General features: G+C 43.4%; 1 long non-coding RNA gene across 1 annotated transcript; it reads left to right on the forward strand.

Moving 5' to 3' along the window:
• The first annotated feature begins 841 nt into the window (after positions 1-841).
• On the forward strand, positions 842-4,543 carry LOC148113418 (uncharacterized). The gene is made up of 2 exons (XR_015728219.1): positions 842-966; positions 4,343-4,543. It is a non-coding gene; the product is annotated as an uncharacterized LOC148113418 (long non-coding RNA).
• Positions 4,544-8,124: the final 3,581 nt, after the last annotated feature.

The following is an 8,124-nucleotide window of genomic DNA, read 5'->3' on the forward strand; positions in this document are numbered from 1 at the left end:
TTTGGAGTTTCGGTAGCACCAGAGGTGTATCAATGAAAGCAGCATGAATTACTGAGTGGGCTCGATGGAATTGAGCCAATAGCTGATGATATTCTTATAGTTGGCTGTGGTGAAACAGACGAAGAAGCTGAGCATGACCATGATGAGAAGTTAATAGCACTATTAGATAGGTGTAGGCATGAGCCAGGCTAAGATTCGATATTGGGATAAAACTCAAATATTAGAAATCCAAATCTTTGGTCAAGACAGAAGTGCCTCTTCCGTGCCAAGTTGCTGAGATGACAAACGGTATTTGACGTAGGTACAGAATTGTAAAAGGGCAAACTGACCCTAAACAGATACATTCTGTTGTTTAATGTTTATTGCATCCCAAATGTCATGCATATCCCTGGATAAGGGGTGCTGCTTCCTTATTGCCCTTGAGGCGTCTCCTAGCCTCTTATCTCCTTTTGTTATGTCTTGAGCGCCGGAGCAGAGAACCTGAGTATGTGAGAAGAAGTTTGTTATTTCCTTTCCCAGAGATAGATGAAAGGGCAGCTTCTACGTGTGAAATGCATCACTCTCTGTAATACTTTTGCCTTTAAACTGTATAAATACATGGCCAGAAGAAACCATCGGCGTTCAGACTTTTTGTTTGCTTTTGGGCTGTTTGAACCGTGCACAATAAACTTTTTCCTGCATTGGAGAGCTTGGCCTAGTCTCGTTTCATTTCCTGCAACAGCTGGCGACTCCAGCCGGGACTAGGTGCAAGGCGATATTTCGCTGAGGGCCGTTTCGACCCCTCGGGACCATCGGGAAGTCGCTCCTGAACATTCTCCAGGGGCCACGGAGATACGTCTCTGGGAGACAGCAGCGATACCCCCATGGCCCCGACGGTGCTCTGATCGAGTCCAAGAACCCTGCGGTGCAGGAAAGGTGGTCTGAACAAATTCCTGGCCAGGAATCTACGGAGTGGGAGCGTTTTAAGTGAGTATATTGTAAAAGAATTGTACCTGCCTCATTTGAAGGCAGACGGAGGGAATTGATCACTCCCTCGGACTCGGGGTGGCTACCCTAATGAAGTCCATGTCAGGTTGTGTGGGTGGTTAAGCTGTCGCATTTCTTGTTAGTGGCTGTGAGTTTCCGGGGCTACGAGTCTACGGCAGTGTGAGAGAATGGGTGGGGTTCAGAGCGTGCCAAATACTCCATTGGCATGCATGTTAAAAGGTTTTGACAAGTATTTTAGCAACCCTTCCTATCCGAAAGGATCAAAGGATCAATTAAAATTCTTATGTAAACATGTGTGGCCACAAAGGGAGATGGGCTGACCCCCTCCCCCTCAGGAATGGTTAAGGGAAGAAACAGTGGTTAAGTTGTGGGGAGTGATTGTAGTGAATCAGGATAAATATCCTGATCAATTTCAATATATTGATCAATGGGTGAGAGCCCTGTTGAAAAAAGCTGAGGATTTATTGCAATGTATGGCTGAAACAGTCGGGTTATGTGTATCTGAGCAGGCAGGAAAAGTAAGGGGGCTGCTGGAAGGAGCGGAGGAGGAAATCAGAGGCGTATGAGTGATCCTGGCGTGAAGTCAAAAGTCAAGGGGAATCATTCGCCTAGAGGTAGCAGTCAGAGTGAGGGAGAGGGGGATGATGAAGATGATGATGATGATGATTTGGAGGCTGTGGGGGCTGTAGGTGGAGAAGAAAGAGCAGGAGGCACGGATGAATAAAAAGGCTGGTTTGTTGGCAGGGGCACTGCGAAGTGGGATGCAAGGGGTTTTTTCTCTCCCCACCCTTCCTTTGAAGGGGAGAAACAGGAAAAGAGATGCTTTTTGTTCTTTTAAAACTTTTTTTCTCCTTTCTCTCACCCCCCACCCCTCCTCCTCTTTCTGTGAAGCCTCTTTCATTAACATATGAAAGCTATGCAGATACATTTTCCTTTCTGCTCTGAATACGTTTTATTTTTATTTTTTCTTTTCTGGAAATTTTTGGAGGTTTAACAACGCTTAATTAAACCTGTACTCAAGATCCTGTTGCTTCGCCAGGCTGGGTTAGCAACATAATTTTACATTGGATGTTTTAAATTTCTGGGATTTTAAATTGAGCCGAATCCATTTAATATTTTAATTATTTTAAATTGGTGTTTGTCTTGTTTTTTTTTTTTTTTTTAACAAAATAGGCTGTACACTGCCCTGAGTCCTTCGGGAGAAGGGTGGTCTAGAAATAAAATTACTTGGGAAAAAGAATGCCCAAGACAGATGGTGAGAAGTAGAGGGACGAGAAGAGCGGATTTTGGGTCAGGGATGCGTGGGCAGCTCTCTGGGAGAAGGGGAGAGCGAGGACAGAGGAAAGGTTTGAGTAGAAGGTTGGACAGACAAGTTCAGGTTGGGGTTTTGGTAGAGGATTTGGAGAGGGCGCAGGGCAGCAGAAAGCAGAAAGTATTGGATTGGCAGACATGACTTGGTCAGATTGAGGGGGACCAGGCTTGGAAGAACCCCCGCCTGAGCCATTAGTTACAATGAAAATAGGGGGTCAGTACAGAACGTTTTTGGTAAATATGGGAGCAGGAAGATCAGTTGTAAATGAGCAGATTGCAGCCCCTGGATCACGTAAAATCCAGGTTCAGGGGGTATCAGGACAGATTATGGGACGGCAGATCCTAAAGTCTGTGATGTGTGATTTTAAAGGAGCTGAAATCCAGCATGAATTTTTGTACATCCCTGAGTGCCCTATTCCATTGCTAGGCAGGGATCTGCTGAGTAAATTAGGGGCAACAAGTTCTTTTGATGAAGGCAGTCAGAAAATGACTATAAGGCATTCCCTGGAGGAGATTTGGAGGTTGATGATAGGGAGACAGGTTGAAGAGAGAGAAGGAGGAGAAGTGGAGGTTGTTTGATGTGTGCTGAGGATAACCTGCCGGGTTTTGCAGCTCACCGCCCTTCAGTGGTGGTGGAACTAAAACCTGGAATGGCGTCTGTGAGTATAAGGCAGCGTCCCGTTTCTTGGGAAGCTATTTGTGCTATTTATGAAAGCATTCAGAGATTTGGAAGCAGGGTTTTTGGTGCCTATTTAGTCCTCCTGGAATACTCCAATTATCCCAATTAAACAGTCAGATGGGTCTTACCGCCTGGGGCATGGTAACTTTACACCTGGCCATGTCAAATTCATATACCCTGTTAAGTTTAATTCCACCCCAGGCTGAGTGGTTTTCTATTATTAATTTAAGGGATGCATTCTTTCCAATTCCCATTCACCCCGTAAGCCAGCCACTGTTTGTATTCTGAGTGGGAGAATCCTTATACAGGAATGAAAATGCAATATAATGGGACTCGGCTGTCTCGGGGATTTAAGACCTCCCCCACATTGTTTGGAATAGCGGTAGCTAGAGACTTACAGTATTATGTGCCTCAATAACCAGGAGACACAATACTGTAATATGTTGATGATGTTTGGATCAACAGGACTGACAGAGGATTTATGATGGGATAATACTAAGATGAATGCACGATAATGCTAGATTTGTTATTAGAGTGTGGTTATTGGGTATCAAGAAGGAAAGCTCAATTGGTGAAAAGGAAAGTTAGATATTTGGGATACGATATAAGGGTCATCGAACTTTAGGACCAGAGCGGAAAAGGGCGGTCCTAATGCTGGCAGGACCCCGAACAAAAAGACAACTGAGAAGCTTTTTAGGATTAGCTGGCTTTTGCCATAATTGGATCCCTAACTTTGCTTTGATGGCAGCACTTTTGTATGCAGCCACCAAAGGAGCCAATGTGGAACCTCTTGAGTGGAAAGGGGGGGCCCCAAAAAGCTGGCCCCACTGTTTGAAGGTGCTGGCTGCAAGTGCAGAATTGATTCAGAATTGTAATAAACTTACTTTTTCTTGTCCTATACTCATGCACTCCCCTCATGAGGAGCAGTCTGTGTTGGATACTAAGGGACATTTGTGGATTAGTGGGCAAAGGCTGACAAAATATCAGGCAATTAGGAGTGAGAATCCACAGGTGTGTCTGGTGGTGTCTAACCGATTAAATTCAGCAACTTTGTTGCCTGCAGAGTCTGTTTCTGAGCATGATTGTTTACAGGTATTGGAGGTTTATTCCACCCGACCATGTAAATATGGTAAAATAAGGTAAATATGTATGTTAGGTGGCCTGATTTAGGTCGTAAAGTGGGGGGGGTTGGAATATGGAGATGGTACAAGAACTTAATAAGCAAATTGAGAGATTCCAACAATATGTGATGGAATAAGTACCCCCTAGATTAGTAACTTAATGTCACTCATTTGAACCTGGGGACTAAGTGGAAGATGGAAGGGATCTTTTATTGGTATTATGACTTCTCCACTTGCTATTAAGATTGCAGAATCAAAATCATGGATCCATCGGACACGAGTCAAGGCAGCAGCTGACACCAGCTGGAAACTGTCCGTGGACAAACAACATCCAACAAAACTGATATTTGAATGTGCTTAAAGAAAGCTTTTGTATTTTATATATAGGTTACCTTGATGTATATCTGCCGATGTAACCCGCTGTAAGCAAAAAAAAAGGGGGGGGGATGGAGCACCTGCTCTCTTGAATTAGTCCGGAACTTGGATCCTGACGAAAGATTGAAGATCATTGCAGTTTCATGTGGGAGGAAAATTGGGTGTGGGCACTTTGAGTAATTGGGGTAGTAGCTTTATTGATTATTGTGTTTTACAGATATAAGCAATGGTTTTGTGGACAACCAGGGCCCATTTGATTTCTCAGTCGTTCCGATCCCTAATATTTCCCAACCGGCTGCGGAGTGTGAACCTCTTACAGATAAAAGAAGTCCCTGCTTAGGACACCCTGGAAGCTGCCTTTTGATGCAAAAGAACAGAAAGGAGAATTTTCTTTAAATGTGTTGGTTTTGTAATTGTGGGTGTGAGTGTTGTTGTTGCACTCACTGTATTGATTGTGTTTTATGTATAAGCTGTAAGGTAGAGTGTGACGTGAAAATTATAGAGGAGGTGCTAGTACATTATTTGGTAATAAATCCTGAAGAAGTCCCCTTGTAATATTATCTGAAAAGGGAAAAGCTGAATATACCCGAAATCCCTAGCTATGTAACAAATACCTTTGTCAAATTGGCAGAAGACATAGCCCACACTCTGAATGTATCAAATTGTTTTGTATGTGGAGGAACTAACATGGGAGAAAAATGGCCATGGGAAGCCCAGGAATTAAATTATTCCAAAATATTAGAAATGGATCAGAAAGGTAACCTGTCATATAATAAGGGTAAGGATGGAGACTGGACATTGACTACTAGTCTGGTAGGGAATGTCTGTTTCCAGAGAAAAATTGTGGCAGGCTGTCATCAGGTAGGAAACCTCATATGTACAGGAAAATGGGAAAGTAAGGTATGGTGGTCAGGAGGTAATGCCACAGAGGGAACTGATGAAATGGCCCTGTTTAAGGTAAACGGGTTATTTTTTTTTAAAGGATCCAAATAATCAGACCCTTGAATGGCTGGCTCCTGATGGGCTATACTGGATATGTGGTAAAATGGCATATGGGGTTCTACCGAAATCTTGGTGTGGAGCTTGTGTCCTGGGAATAATTGGACCAGGATTCTTTTTGCTTCCCCTTAAAACTCGACAAGTTTTAGGTGTCCCGGTATATGATGAGGTGGGGAATTTAAGACAAAGAAGACATGTAGACACATCTGCAATAGGAAAGGTTATTAAGGAACTAACAGACAAAATGGTTGAAATAGCTCATGTGTCAGTCCAGACTTGGAAAGGCCTTAATTTACAGGATATGTTTTCAGGATGGTGGCCAAAGTTACCTGGCCTGCAGGCCGTTTTTGGCCTGGTGGGATTAATAGCTGTGGGGTGTATTTTTCTCCCATGTCTCTTACCTCTGTTTGTTAAAACTATCTCTAAAAGTCTATCCTTGCTGGTGGAACGTAGGACAACTGCTCAGGTGATGGCTATGTGGGATTACAAACGGCTCCAGCAGGAAGAGGACCTATGGTGTGACTCGTCTGGATAAACAGATGAGTCACAAAGGGGGGTATGAGCCAGGCTAAGATTCGATATTGGGATAAAACTCAAATATTAGAAATCCAAATCTTTGGTCAAGACAGAAGTGCCTCTTCCGTGCCAAGGTGCTGAGATGACAAATGGTATTTGACGTAGGTACAGAATTGTAAAAGGGCAAACTGACCCTAAACAGATACATTCTGTTGTTTAATGTTTATTGCATCCCAAATGTCATGCATATCCCTGGATAAGGGGTGCTGCTTCTTTATTGCCCTTGAGGCATCTCCTAGCCTCTTATCTCCTTTTGTTATGTCTTGAGCGCCGGAGCAGAGAACCTGAGTATGTGAGAAGAAGTTTGTTATTTCCTTTCCCAGAGATAGGTGAAAGGGCAGCTTCTACGTGTGAAATGCATCACTCTCTGTAATACTTTTGCCTTTAAACTGTATAAATACATGGCCAGAAGAAGCCATTGGCGTTCAGACTTTTTGTTTGCTTTTGGGCTGTTTGAACCGTGCACAATAAACTTTTTCCTGCATTGGAGAGCTTGGCCTAGTCTCGTTTCATTTCCTGCAACAGGCAGGTGAGGTTAAGGCTCAGTGTAAAGAAGTTGCAATTTAAGGTGCACGAAGTCCGCTTCCATGGGCATATTTTATCCTCACGAAGTTTAAAAGCTGATCCAGATAAGATTAGAGCCATTGTGGAGATGCCACCGCCTGCTGATGTTAAATCAGTGCATAGATTTATCGGATTTGTTACCTATTTAGCAAAATTTCTGCTGCACCTATCGGAGGTGTGTCAGCCATTGAGATGCCTTCTGGACAAAGATGCAGTTTGGCATTGGCTCCCCAAGCACGAGCAGGCAGTACAGGAGATAAAACGCTTGGTCAGTATTGCTCCAGTGTTAAAATATTACGATGTTACAAAGACTGTTACCATCCAAAGTGACGCAAGCAAAAATGGCCTAGGATGTAATGTAATGCAAGAAGGTCAGCCGATTGCATACGCGTCCAGAGCGCTCTCTTCTGCCGAGTTGAACTATGCTCAAATTGAAAAGGAATGTTTAAATATTGTATTTGCCTGCCAGTGTTTCCATCGTTATCTTTTTGGCCGGGATACAATCATAGCCGAAACTGATCACAAGCCGCTCATAGCCATATTCAAGAAGCCCCTTTTGTGTGCTCCCAAACGTTTGCAAAGCATGATGCTTACTTTGCAGAATTACAACCTTAATGTTGTCTACAAGCCAGGATGTGAAATGTATATTAGTGATACCCTGAGTAGGGCTACGTTAGATCAGGTGACACTTGGAGGAGAACATGTGCATCAGACGGTCTGCTGGTTGCAACAGGAATAAACTTTTTTTTGCCGAAGTTAACTAAGCAAACTATCTTAATGTCACAAATCAGTGGCTATGTCAGCTTAGGCAGCACACAGGTACTGATGTAGCTTTACAGGCACTGAAGGCTATTGTTATGAGTGGGTGGCCAGATGAAAAGGAGGCAGTTCCAGCAATAGTGAGGGAATATTGGTCTTTCAGAGATGAGATCGCCATACAAAACGGAATCTTGTATAAGGGCCCAAGAGTCATAGTGCCTAGGTCAATGAGAGCAGAGATGCTATTGCACATACACTTGAGCCATATTGGTGGAGAGGCATGCTATAGACAAGCCCATGACATGCTTTACTGGCCCAATATGCAGGGTGAAATCAAGGACTGTTCCACCTGTAATGAATATGCATATTTGCAACAAAGAGAAACCATGATGTCACATGAGATACTATCACATCCTTGGCAGATTGTTAGTATGGATTTATTCAACTATGCAGGAAAGGAATATCTAATATTAGTTGATCATTATTCTGACTTTTGGGAAATCGATCCCCTTACGGACTGTTCGGCTGAGACTACCATTAAGAGATGCAAGACGCAGTTTGCACATTATGGCCAACCAGATAAAGTGATCTCAGATAATGGTCCTTAGTTTACAAGTTTACTATTTAGGAAATTTGCCACTGAGTGGGAGTTCGAGCATGTGACCTCTTCATCGTGTCATCCACAAGCTAACGGCAAAGCTGAATCAGCTGTGAAGATTGCTAAGAATCTATGTAGGAAAGTTCACAGTGAAG

Source organism: Pantherophis guttatus, chromosome 5 (assembly GCF_059756535.1).
Source record: "Pantherophis guttatus breed Tessera chromosome 5, ASM5975653v1, whole genome shotgun sequence".
NCBI lineage: Eukaryota > Metazoa > Chordata > Lepidosauria > Squamata > Colubridae > Pantherophis > Pantherophis guttatus.